Source organism: Neoarius graeffei, chromosome 4 (assembly GCF_027579695.1).
Source record: "Neoarius graeffei isolate fNeoGra1 chromosome 4, fNeoGra1.pri, whole genome shotgun sequence".
Taxonomy (NCBI): Eukaryota; Metazoa; Chordata; class Actinopteri; order Siluriformes; family Ariidae; genus Neoarius; species Neoarius graeffei.
The window spans coordinates 15,498,167-15,512,572 of record NC_083572.1 but is presented as its reverse complement, the minus strand read 5'-3'; the positions used below and the strand labels follow the sequence as shown (position 1 = coordinate 15,512,572).

Genomic DNA, 14,406 nt, shown 5'->3' with positions numbered 1-14,406 from the left:
TTCGCATGCTGCCTCATTGTCTAAAGTGTTACAAACGAACCGTCTCATCCTGCTGTTCCTGATGAGAAGCCGCTATGCTATCAGGAGATCAGTAATGCCTTTTGAGGGATTAAAGTCACGCCAAAGCCAACAACAAGCTTTAGGATATATACGGAGGTGATTACAGGAAATTGCACGCGCTGATCGTTCAAGAGATTCGGACTATTTCTCGATAATCACCTCGAGCAGCCTGTCACCATAAGTGAGGAGGAATTACAGATTATGAAAGAAAACGCTGTTCCTAAAAGCACTAAAGATGCTATGAAGTTTGATCTGAAACTATTCAAAGGTAAGCTGGAATCGTGATTTATTTCATTTATTTCAAAGCAAAGTATTTTATGTGACTCGGCGTAGATAAGTCTGAGCGCATTACATTTGCATACTGCTTTTGAAGATTGAACTAATTTTTTTTTTTTAAATCCGATTTTATTTATTATTTTTTTTTAAATAATCACTTGTGTATTTATAATCAAACAATTATCCACCTTAGACTCAGTGAATAACAGTGAATAATAACCTCAACTTCGTCTCGGTTCTTATTTAAATAATGTTGGCTGGTATTGAGTGGTATATCAGATATATTCCATTCAGCTAGCATGATATTGAATGAGTCAAAGTATTATTACACACACACACACACACTGTCTTCATATCAGCATTCTCGAAGGCCAACGCTAGCTTGCCCCATACATGTCAACCCCTTTGGGCGTCCACCTGTAGTATCAGAGGAAGAAATCCATAAAATCCTTATAGCCTTCGAATCGCACCAAACTTCTCATCTCATCTCATTATCTCTAGCCGCTTTATCCTGTTCTACAGGGTCGCAGGCAAGCTGGAGCCTATCCCAGCTGACTACGGGCGAAAGGCGGGGTACACCCTGGACAAGTTGCCAGGTCATCACAGGGCTGACATATAGACACAGACAACCATTCACACTCACATTCACACCTACGGTCAATTTAGAGTCACCAGTTAACCTAACCTGCATGTCTTTGGACTGTGGGGGAAACCGGAGCACCCGGAGGAAACCCACGGGGAGAACATGCAAACTCCACACAGAAAGGCCCTCGCCGGCCCCAGGACTCGAACCCAGGACCTTCTTGCTGTGAGGCGACAGCGCTAACCACTACACCACCGTGCCACCCGCACCAAACTTAATAAATAAATAAATAAATAAATATAACTTGCCTGAGAACTTCGTCCAGCATGTCGAAAATTGCCTCACCCGTGCCGATATTGCACACAGGCATGTCTATGATTCTTGACTTCGCCCCTCTGTTTACGGCCAGTCGCTTGTCCGTCTTTTTGTCATTGGATTCGTCGATCATCAAGGAAAATGGCTACGTCCGGCAGTGCTGGATGATCGGTAGTGTAGCTTCGGGGTCCAAGCTCTTTTTGATTATTTGCGTTGTTTTGGTGCGCCTACAGCTGATAGATTTCGCAATCGTACTGTCCGTGCAAATTCGCGGCAACAGTTCTGTCAGGTGGTCCGCAACGGCTAGCGGCAAATTGTGCTGAGCAATAAAATTACAGATCGTAACTTCTGCTCTTATTACACTTGTTGGTTGATCATCGGTCTTAGGCTTTGCAAACATCGTCATTTGCGGCTGATTCTGTTTCTGGTGCAAATTTCGCTGATGTAGTTTGGACCTCATGTGTCCCCTCACATCGTAAACTCTAGACGCCGCAACTTTTATATCTCCCACACAAACTGTGCAGTGCGCGTACTCCTCATTTTTCGTCTGAACAATGACACCATTAAATGTCTCCTTCCATTCAGGAAGATACCGCCCGCCGTATCTCATTTTCTTTCTCGGTGTTCCCATTCTTTCACTCAGCAGACGCTATTCAAAATCTCTCAGGTGTAAACAATGCCGCTCTGCACAATGAGAAAATCGTTCGAACAATGACCGTTTGGCGCGTTTAAATGCAGATCGTGCGCATGACCGGAACGAGCGAAGTCTCGCAGTCGCGATACTGCACAAGGCTTGAGGAATAAACATCCGGTTTCACATAGTCTGGGTTATCTGCCCCTGCATACACGCTGTTCTTTGTCTATAAATCGAGCTTTTGTATGTTTTTGCGACGATCAGCTGACGATGTTCAAATGTGACAAATTTATTTTGTGTAATAAATTTAGGTCAGAAAATACTGAAAATCCGTAAGACTTTGTTTATACGCCCGTACGCCCTTGAAATGAGCTAAAATCCGTATAATTTCCGGACAATCCGTATAGGTTGACGTGTATGTTACCCACAAGTTGGCGCCATTAGCGTGGCAGTGCAGTCACCTTCCAGCCGGTGTAGCATTCATCAGTAGTGTTAGCTAATGCAAATAAAGCAGGGCTATCGAGAGCAAGTAGCACAGGATAACGACCGAGAAACTAAGATTTCTGTCTCCAGACTCGTTTTTTTTTTTTTCACGCTATACGCTCGCCACAGTATTTTTCACTCAGACTTAAGTATTTGTTTCCCTGTGTAGTTTACTGAGTTACTTTTAAAATCAACATCCACAGCAGCCAAAATTCTCTCAAAATCTTCCATTTTTAACGAAGCAAGCCTGGTGGCCATGTTTGTTTACAGATTGTCACAGGAAGTTTTACGTCTCCGACGTGTGACGTCATGTTGGCTTGACAACCATGCAGTATCGTAAACCATATTCAACGCTGGCGGCACGGTGGTGTAGTGGTTAGCGCTGTCGCCTTACAGCAGGAAGGTCCGGGTTCGAGCTCCGTGGCCGGCGAGGGCCTTTCTGTGCGGAGTTTGCATGTTCTCCCCGTGTCCGCGTGGGTTTCCTCCGGGTGCTCCGGTTTCCCCCACAGTCCAAAGACATGCAGGTTAGGTTAACTGGTGACTCTAAATTGACCGTAGGTGTGAATGTGAGTGTGAATGGTTGTATGTGTCAGCCCTGTGATGACCTGGCGACTTGTCCAGGGTGTACCCCGCCTTTCGCCCGTAGTCAGCTGGGATAGGCTCCAGCTTGCCTGCGACCCTGTTGAACAGGATAAAGCGGCTACAGATAATGAGATGAGATGAGATATTCAACGCTCATTCTCCATTAGGTAGAGTGACGTAATACACGTAGGATAAGCGATATGCGAACAATATTTTATGCTATCAAACCAAATGAATGAAACCCACTTGAAGGGAATAGAACACGTTTTTATTCCATCGAAAAAGTGTCCTGTATGTATAATAATCACCGATATTCACTTTGCCTTCGGCAAATAATTGTTAATTAATACTTATTACTGCATGTCATTGCAGTGATGGAACTGTGATTTATTGAAGTTGGCTGTAAAATCATTTTAAATAAAGGAAAAATTATTCAAGGCAATAAACTGATTAAATGATTGGGATTAGCATAAAAACACTGTGGCATCACTTGTACTGTCATTCCGATTACAACAATGGAATTTTACTTTTCTTCTATTTGGAGCTGATGGACCACGTGGATTCCACATATGGGGATCAATAAACTTTAACACTTCTTATTTTATCAGATTTTTTTTAAAATGAATGAAATAAAACATATACAGTACCTACCAGTCAAAAGTTTGTACACCCCTACTCATTCATAGTCTGTTCCGTATTTTGTATTTTCTACATTGTAGAACAATACTGAAGACATCAAAACTATGAAATAACATATGTGGTGAATTAAAAAAAAAAGTTTCAAAAAAATGTTTCGTATTTGAGATTCTTTAAAGTGTCCAGCGTTTACCTTGAAGACGCTTTGCACACTACTGGCGTTATCTTAACCAGATTCATGAGGTCGTCACCTGAAATGCTTTTCAGTTAACAGATGTGCCTCGTCAAAAGTCGATGAGTGCAATTTCTTGCCTTCTTAATGTGTTTGAGATCAAACAGTAAATAGTAAATAATACAAAATACAGTAAACAACCGTAGTAATCCATATTATGGCAAGAACCGCTCAAGTGAGTAAAGAGAAACGACATCCATCATTACTTTAAGACATGAAGTGTCTGTAAATTAATAAAAATAAAGAAAAAAACATTGAATTAGAAGGTGTGTTCAAAGTTTTAACTGGTACTGTATAAATTGAAGAAAGTCTCATCTCATCTCATTATCTCTAGCCGCTTTATCCTTCTACAGGGTCGCAGGCAAGCTGGAGCCTATCCCAGCTGACTACGGGCGAAAGGCGGGGTACACCCTGGACAAGTCGCCAGGTCATCACAGGGCTGACACATAGACACAGACAACCATTCACACTCACATTCACACCTACGGTCAATTTAGAGTCACCAGTTAACCTAACCTGCATGTCTTTGGACTGTGGGGGAAACCGGAGCACCCGGAGGAAACCCACGCGGACACGGGGAGAACATGCAAACTCCACACAGAAAGGCCCTCACCGGCCCTGGGGCTCAAACCCAGGACCTTCTTGCTGTGAGATGACAGCGCTAACCACTACACCACCGTGCCGCCTTGAAGAAAGTCATATTAGAAAAAAAAAAAACGTCTTTGCCCACAGGTCTAGAATAATCAGGTGATAAAATGTCAAAATGTACAATAGCAAGTCCACAAACTCATACTCCACCTGGAAAGTGATGTTGTTGGTATATTTCGGATTCGACTGAGTTAAAAAGACAAAAAGCTGTGGAGGAGAAATATTTCCATCTGGAGTTGTTTCCTGCTGTGCCTTCTCAAAAATGAAACCCTCAAGCAAGTGGCAGTGTTTCCACATCTTTCAGAAAGGGCAAAGCGAAATACCACTAGGTCAGAAGTAAGTTTCGTGGTGAAACATTTGTGCCCATACACCATTGTTGAAAACCTACGCTTTTCGCTCAGTGTTGCACATGCTGGAGGCAAAGTACAGCATTTTACTTTGTGCTTTAAAAGTTAACAGTGATCAAGGTGCATCAGGAATCTTAAACGCATCATGGCACAGTGAATTGAAATCACACTGAATGGTACGGTACGCTGCCTCTAGAGTCCCACCCTGAGTAAAAAGAAACAAGTGCTAGGCTTGAGTAATAGGGAAGTTCAAAATGATCTTCAAGAAGGATGGGAGTTGGGGATCTGTAAGAACAAATGACCAACAAGAAAGCTTCCCTTGCTAACTCAAACTACTCATCTCATCTCATTATCTCTAGCCGCTTTATCCTGTTCTACAGGGTCGCAGGCAAGCTGGAGCCTATCCCAGCTGACTACGGGCGAAAGGCGGGGTACACCCTGGACAAGTCGCCAGGTCATCACAGGGCTGGCACATAGACAACCGTTCACACCTACGGTCAATTTAGACTCACCAGTTAACCTAACCTGCATGTCTTTGGACTGTGGGGGAAACCGGAGCACCCGGAGGAAACCCACGCGGACAACATGCAAACTCCGCACAGAAAGGCCCTCGCCAGCCACGGGGCTCGAACCCGGACCTTCTTGCTATGAGGCGACAGCGCTAACCACTACACCACCGTGCCGCCCACAAGATATTTATACCTACATTAATTTTCATACTGCAAGAGAATGCACATTCACCTGTTCATACGTCATGTTCAGGAACAAACTCACATTAATGGCGCTAAAATGCCTGGAGAGAACGCCTCTAGGATTGTCCACTTTGCTTATACAGACTTCTCGTGCAGTGGGAAAAAGTGCACCGCTACAGTATGTGTTCCATATGTAGAACTATTGAGGAGACGACGGGGACGACCTTGAATTTCAATCGTCATTTGGCAAGACTCCACCCAGAGAAGGAAGTGACACGCTATGTTCGTTGCTCTGTTGATAGCAGGGCTTGCTTGCTGACAGACGAACTAGCGAGTGTTAACCCTCTCTCATGTTATTTGCCCCGTTAATAGTGGCGCTTGTGTCTGACTCAACTCGGCTCAATAGAGGTTTTCGACCCACGTGACCGTTGCCATGTCGACAAGGAGATGGCGCCATTTTGGCGGTCACAACAATGGCGACTCCCAGCTAGTCCAACATGTGGGTTATCGAGCGACATTACACTGTCAATATGCTACTAAACCTAAATTGAATAACTTTAAGAAGTAGGCTACTACTTTTAATATTTAAATAGAAAAACCTCCTTTAAAGATTTGTCAAAAAATATGTATTTTCCCTTTTCACAGCATGCATTGTTTGAATGGTTGCCATGACAACATATGCAAAGATTTCCAACAACATTTTGTGGCAAAAAAATTCCATAACAGTCTACTTCAACGTGATACCAAATAAAAGTAAATTCATTGCAGTTAGAAAAATAGTGTCCAGGTTGAGAGAGAGAGAGAGAGAGAGAGTTACATTAACCATATAGAAAAACGCATAATAATTAATATGTCTAGTATCGAATTCTAGTTTTGTCCATTGCATATTCACATCTAAAAAGTACAACCCACCCAACAACATGGCTCTGCCTCGCCTGAGGGCACCGTGTATGTTAAACCTAGACTACACGTAAGCAGTGGCGGTTCTAGACCAAAATTACTAGGGGGGCCAAGGTGAGGCCAGTGTTTTTTCAGGGGGGCACATATGGACAAAACATGGCAATATTTAAGTGTTCAAAATTTTTGTTTAGTTTATTTAAAACCAAAACAAAATACATTGAGCATAAATACAATGAGATAAACATTCTGTCTCAATAGCCTAAACATAAAATAAATTGCGCTCAATAAATCTTAAAACCATGTTTCTCTTTTTTGTAAAATAATATTTCTATTTTTACACACAATGAACCTTTTCTTCAGATGTGGCTGCACTGGAGTGTCGTCCAAGCACTTGCTGATATCTGGAGAAAGATGAATACAGTAAATATGAGAGTGCGACTGAGAACAACATTTATTTATCATTATTCATTTATTTATCATTATTCATTTATTCATTTATTATTATATCTATTTTTATTTTATGTTTATTAATTATTATTCAGACTTCACACTTTCAGGGTAGGCTATATGAATTGTAGGCCGACACTGCTCACACACACACACACACACACACACACACACACACACACACACACACACACTTGTTCAACATCACAAACCTGATGGTGCTGTACTTGACATGCATGGTGAATCTGGTTGTCCCAATGACTTGTTGGGTTGTCCCTCATTCTGTCCCTCAATCTGATCCTGAATGTCTTCATCCTCACTCTCAGATTGCCTTTCAGATGCCTCACTTTCCACCTCTCCAACCACCACCTCTGGCTCTCTCTCCACCTCTGGCTCTCTCTCTCCTCTTTCATAATCTTCATCTTCCTTACTCTCTCTATGTTGCTTTTTGCCAACAGGGGCAAAAAAGGACATAATGTCCTTCTTGCTCCTTTTCATGATGATAGCCTACAGTAGGCCTATACTAAAAAGTAAACGGGGAGGAATGTAGCCTCTACATATCACAAGGCCATTCAAGTTTTACAAGAAGGTTAAACACTGTCGGTTATTTTACCCATTTCCCAAAAATATTAAGTTAGGCTACTTATTGCTGTGCAACGCACTTTTAAGAAAGCGCAATAAAACGGATTTATTATTGTAGTGAACAACAACAGTAAAACACGGATATGTGCAAACACTGACGTTATGAAAGTGAATAATTTTCCTTACCTTCGCCTCTTTGCAGTAGCCTAGTCCTTGTAGGGCTGCAGCTGTTATCTCTCACGTCCGAAGTTTGCAATTCGCGCTGCTGCTGGTCTTTCTGCTGCAGGTAACAGTGTGCGTGTAGCGCTTTAAGGAGTCCGTGTAGAACACTCAGTCATGTCAGTTCCGATCTTCGAGCCAGCGCACGTCGAAATTAATAAAGCTTATTATCTGTTCAGCACAGGGGCCACAACAGGGGCCAGGAGCAATTTTACAGGAGCATTGGCCCCCCCGGCCCCCGTTTAAAACCGCCTATGCACGTAAGCCGCCCAAACACTAGTAAGAAGCCCGGTGCCAGGTAGCCCCATTGATGAGGCCGAGCGGTCCCCGTCTCACGTATATAAAACCATGGATGTATAAAGATGAAACCATCGTAGCCTGACTAGTGGGGCTAGGTGCCAGGTAGCCTGAACACCGCCTAACAGGGCTTATGTGTAGGCTAGGTGCTAGGCCAGAGCCTAATCTAGGAATTTGAAAATAGGGGACAGATCCCTCACTAGTTGTAGAAACAGGGGACAGAAAATATTAACATGGGTAAAAATATCCCTCATTTGTTCCAGTTAGTGGGGACAGAAAAATAAGTAATACATTGGTAGATATTTTCAAGAGTACATCTATAAACAGAACAGTTTTATTAATCTTTACTTTTAGAATATCATTAACATAATACTAAATTGAACTTTCAACAAGAAAAATCAAACAAATTACTAAAAAAAAAAAAAAAAAAACTAGCAATCATGTAGAATGTGTAAGATTACCAGGACTACATGCAGAAAAATAGGCTTTACTTATCCAAATGCACCTGTTGGTTCAAAAGTTAAAGTGCAGAGAACCTCACAGCACAACATGAAGTTACCTTAAAATATAATATAAATGCTTCAGCTTTCATGTAAGAAAAAAAAAACTATTAACACTAGTACTGTGTGCAGGCAGTCTCTCCTGAAGACTAAATTAAACAATAATTATAAACTAATAAAATAAATGGCTCAGGCTTCATAGAAGAAGAAAAACAATTTGAACAGAATCTCACAGTATGATGCTGAAGCTGCCTAAACAATGGAAAATAAAATACCATTTTGGCAAAAATGTTGGCATCCATTAATTTTTAAGTAAAAAAAAATAACGTGCACACAGTGCTTCACTGTAAACATAACAGACTTTCAGTAACAGAATTTAAGCCTACATAAACACTGACTCGCACATCATGCAATGTTGCCAGATACTGCTGACGTTTTCCAGCCTAAATATGTTCAAAACCCGCCAAAATGCACTTAAAACCGCCCAATCTGGCAACACTGCGCACATGCTGCTTCTCTTGTACGTATACACGGAAGTAAGGCGGAAGGTAGTTTGTCGACGTCACCGCAAGACGACGATTGGTCAAATTTGCGGGAAAGTTGCGGTGATTGGATAGAATTGCAACACCGCCCTGAATTCGCAGGGATTGGTTGTATTTGCGTTGATGTTGCAAATCGCGAAATCCTGGAGGGTCTGAATGTTATGTTTGGATGAGACAGAACGATATGCCATGTGCTTTTGGGTATTTTTAAAACACTTCACACGATTGGTTGAGATACACTGTCTTCCAGTTCAGTGACCAATGATATAATAGTTCACAAAACTGTTTTACCCGCTAAATAAACCATTCGGAATACTTCGGTCCTTTCCGATATTTTTCGATTGGTGTGTAAACAACGCTATATTTACCGCAGTGCTTGCTAGCTGGTGCTGACAAATTGATACGCACAAGATTCAGTAAAACGCGACTACACGCTCTCTACTTATAAATGCGTGACAAAATGAATAGATACGCGATATCACTCTCGCGCCCAAAAAGTGGATGTGCGACAGACAGATAAAAAACGCGTATTATCGCGTATTACGCGCCCTAGATTAGGCTCTGTAGGCTACATGTATAATTTGTCATTTATCTCACATACGATATCTTTAAACTTTTGGAAAAGTTACCTGAGACAAAATGTTCGCCACACAAACGCATGCGTTCGGTGGGCTGCCAATTATCTCACCTGATCGCCGCGATCCACTTTTCGCGACGCTGTCGATCGGCCGGGAACCTGTGGAACGTTAATCCAGGTTTATCCCCTCTTCTGTTGTGGCAGCTAACTGCACAACACGTATCAGGCATTCTACGATAAAAGTAAGCGATGAAGAAGATGAATGTTACAAGCGTTGTTTGCTGATAAGCGTGGCTTTGTTTGACCTCCAATATGGAGGCGTAAACAATATCACGTGACCCTATAGCGGACTCGACTCGAAATTTTCTTTAATGACTTGGACTTGACGCGGACTGGGGACTCGAGACTGGAATCAGACTTGAGGTTTAGTGACTCAACTACAACACATCACCATGTACTATCTTCTTCCAGGCTTACATTCTTGTCTCGCACCTTTTGTAAAAGCAGCTCAGTAACAGAATAGATTTCAGTGATGCAACTTTTGGAAAGAGGAAGAAATAACATGCTGGAGAGAGAACATGGTAAAGTTGTTGGGGGGGGGGCACAGACACTAACGTAACTTATTTACATGGAATAAAGGAGATTAGATCAAACGTCGCAATGTTGAATTCTCGATTCTGATTGTTATTGATTAATTTTCCTCAACAGCAGCTCGGGCACTGGTTCTGGCAGCAAACAGGGTTTCTCTTAGAAAGACTGGAAAGAGTAGTGGCCACTCAAGTGCAGCGAGGTGCAAAGAGCTGGGGGGAGTCCAGGGGCATGGTCCCCTGGAAAATTTAGAAATATAAGGGTTCATTTCGGGTGGCACGGTGGTGTAGTGGTTAGCGCTGTCGTCTCACAGCAAGAAGGTCCGGGTTCGAGCCCCGTGGCTGGCGAGGGCCTTTCTGTGTGGAGTTTGCATGTTCTCCCCGTGTCCGCGTGGGTTTCCTCCGGGTGCTCCGGTTTCCCCCACAGTCCAAAGACATGCAGGTTTGGTTAACTGGTGACTCTAAATTGACCGTAGGTGTGAATGTGAGTGTGAATGGTTGTCTATGTGTCAGCCCTGCGATGACCTGGCGACTTGTCCAGGGTGTACCCCGCCTTTCACCCGTAGTCAGCTGGGATAGGCTCCAGCTTGCCTGCGACCCTGTAGAACAGGATAAAGCGGCTAGAGATAATGAGATGAGATGAGGGTTCATTTCATGGCTTCTGGTGACATCTAGAGCTGATTTTTACCAGTTCAACATGTTGGTGAAAAGGCTATATTTTACTGATAAAACAGAAAAACAAACAAAACCAGTCAACACAATTCCCACTTGCATCTCACAAGCAGTGTCCTGTTCCAAAGGAGACTGCAGTTTATTTCACATCAAAGTGAATAGTGATGCAACATGGCACGAGTTGTTCAAAAGACTGATCATTAAAATTTGCCAATAGTGCGGATGACTAAATACAGTACCTAGTACTCAAGACTGAAGTGAACAATAAACAATGATAAAATGAAAAAAAAAAAAAAACATCAGATGACCTGGCATTTGGCAAAATTTGGTCAGCAACATGCAGCGAACTGGCCGTCGCGGTCTCACAACTATGGTCTGGTACTGTTGCTGAGTTATTCTCCGTAGCTTCATCTCATCTCATCTCATTATCTCTAGCTGCTTTATCCCTCTACAGGGTCGCAGGCAAGCTGGAGCCTATCCCAGCTGACTACGGGCAAAAGGCGGGGTACACCCTGGACAAGTTGCCAGGTCATCACAGGGCTGACACATAGACACAGACAACCATTCACACTCACATTCACACCTACGGTCAATTTAGAGTCACCAGTTAACCTAACCTGCATGTCTTTGGACTGTGGGGGAAACCGGAGCACCCGGAGGAAACCCACGCGGACACGGGGAGAACATGCAAACTCCACACAGAAAGGCCCTCGCCAGCCACGGGGCTCGAACCCGGACCTTCTTGCTGTGAGGCGACAGCGCTAACCACTACACCACCGTGCCGCCCCTCTCCGTAGCTTTCTTTGTGAAAAACTCCGTAATTAAGCTGCAACCCGCCGGTGTTTTACTCACCCGTACCCAGCTTGAAGGCGCCGCCATTTTTGCACAAGTTACCTATCAATATTAATTGCGCATCACTCAATCAACGCGGGATACCAAACACATTCAGCCAATCAGCATGGAATACCCTTCTCTGACATCAGCTGTGAACTTCGGTCAAGTTCAGGACGATGGACTTGTATGGACTGTATTGATGACCTGCTGAAAGGCTACAAAACGCATGCATGTTGATTCGAGCTTTATACTGTAGGACTAAATTGGAAGTGTCGTGGAGGCGGTTTAACGGGTAGCGACATGTCACGAAGCGTCTCGGTCAATAAATTAAGCAGCGCGGAGCCGCTACACCATCATGCTTTAGAGGAAACCCTGGCAAGGTTTATATCAATGCACTCCTTTTAAAACATTCTTATTTTTTGGGTTTTTTTTTTTAGGAATAACATGCACAGTGGACGTGCCACATATTTGTTAATACAATGGAGTTTTGTGTTTGGCATTTTTGGAAGGAGTCTCTGGATCATAGCTGTAACTATGTTTTTCAGTACAGGACTTCAAACTTGGTGGTGTAGTGGTTAGCACTGTTGCCTCACAGCAAGACGGTTCTGGGTTCGAGCCAGTGTGGAGTTTGCATGTTCTCTCCGTGGCTGTGTGGGTTTCCCCTACAGTCCAAAGACATGCAGGTTAGGCTAATTAGTGGCTCTAAATTGACCGTAGGTGTGAACGTGAGTGCGAATGGTTGTTTGTCTCTATATGTCAGCCCTGCGATGATCTGGAGACTTGTCCAGGGTCTACCCCGCCTCTTGCCCATAGTCAGCTGGGATAGGCTCCAGCTTGCCCGTGACCCTGCACAGGATAAGCAGCTACAGATAATGGATGGACGGCCTTTGAACTTCCATTACTTTTTGTCTACAAGTCAGAAAAGAAGGAAAAGTCTGTTTATAGCTGACAAAATCTGAGTGATAACTGGAAATAAAGTCTCACAGACTTTTCCGCAACTTTCAACATAACTATAAAAGGATAAAAATATATATATAATTATTAAAGTGCTGCACAGTGGTGTAGTGGTTAGCACTGTCGCCTCGCAGCAAGAAGGTCCGGGTTTGAGCCCCGTGGCCAGCGAGGGCCTTTCTGTGCAGAGTTTGCATGTTCTCCCCGTGTCCGTGTGGGTTTCCTCCGGGTGCTCCGGTTTCCCCCACAGTCCAAAGACATGCAGGTTAGGTTAACTGGTGACTCTAAATTGACCTAAGTGTGAATGTGAGTGTGAATGGTTGTCTATGTGTCAGCCCTGTGATGACCTGGCGACTTGTCCAGGGTGTACCCCGCCTTTCACCCGTAGTCAGCTGGGATAGGCTCCAGCTTGCCTGCAACCCTGTAGAACAGGATAAAGTGGCTAGTGATAATGAGATGAGATGAGATAATTATTAAAAAGGAATCAAAGATTCAAAAAGAGGAAGCCATGGCCTAATGGTTAGAGAAGCAGCTTTAGGACCAAAAGGTCGCCGGTTTGATTCCTTGGACCAGCAGGAATGGCTGAAGCACCCTTGAGTCAGGCACCTAACCCCCTGCTCTGGATAAGAGTGTCTGCTAAATAGCTGTAATGTAATCAAGGTCAAGTGGTATTGACCCATGACACTAATGATAATTATTTTCCGAAAACAGAATTAGAACACACACCTTGGTTGCAGCGGGATGGTGTTCAGGTTTATTACTCAAGACACATACATGACAGGCATTTAGCAGACGCTCTTATCCAAAGTGACGTACAACAAGGAACGAGTTGGGGTTTAGGTACCTTGCTGAAGAGCACTCGAGCCATGGATTTTTCTGCTGGTCCAGGGAATTGAACCAGCAAAACTTTTAGTTAAAGGCTGCTTCTCTTACCTTTAGTCCATGGCTGCTCATGGCTGTAATAGCAAGACTGTTCCACCATGATGGGTAGATTTGCTCCTTCTGCTTGTGTGTGTTACACTATAGCAGGAGCCTGACTCTACATTATGCTGGTTCATCTCCATCAATCCCTCTCTCTGTCTCTCTCTGTCTCTCTCTCTCCCATAACTCTGTTTCCTAATTGAAGGTCTCTATGCCTCGTTGATTCTATTATCGGTCCATTAGCCTCCTCAGTGAGCTGCATGACTGATCTGGAAGATGTTTGCGATGTCGGGGCTGACCCCAGTGAAAAGAAACTCTTACAGCTTAGCTAATGCCTCTACTTGCATGCTGTTGTCGTAACAGCACCTCCAAACATCCGCCATTTTCATTTTCAAGCTATTCCTGTCACAGAACTGTCAGAAGAACTTTGTTGATTTGCAGTCACACTTCCCTCTAAGAGAAGGATATGGCAACCCAAATCATGAAAGCAATAAAATAAACGTAACGGAGTCACCTTTTTTCCGTCATCCGTTGTGTATCTGCACAATACTAAATTGCTTCCGATCACCCTGAAACTTATATTATATGGAATCCCTGGTTGTTTTCCTATTACAACCCTGATTCCAAAAAAGTTGGGACAAAGTACAAATTGCAAATAAAAACGGAATGCAATAATTTACAAATCTCAAAAACTGATATTGTATTCACAATAGAACATAGACAACATATCAAATGTCAAAAGTGAGACATTTTGAAATTTCATGCCAAATATTGACTCATTTGAAATTTCATGACAGCAACACATCTCAAAAAAGTTGGGACAGGGACAATAAGAGGCTGGAAAAGTTAAAGGTACAAAAAAGGAACAGCTGGAGGACCAAATTGCAAC

The 14,406-nt window shown here is 43.2% G+C and overlaps 1 protein-coding gene across 2 annotated transcripts in view; it reads left to right on the top strand.

Annotated features, from left to right (window-relative positions):
- Window positions 1–14,406, top strand: part of prkcaa (protein kinase C, alpha, a) — a 517,863-nt gene that overhangs the window by 214,022 nt on the left and 289,435 nt on the right. The window lies entirely within an intron of this gene.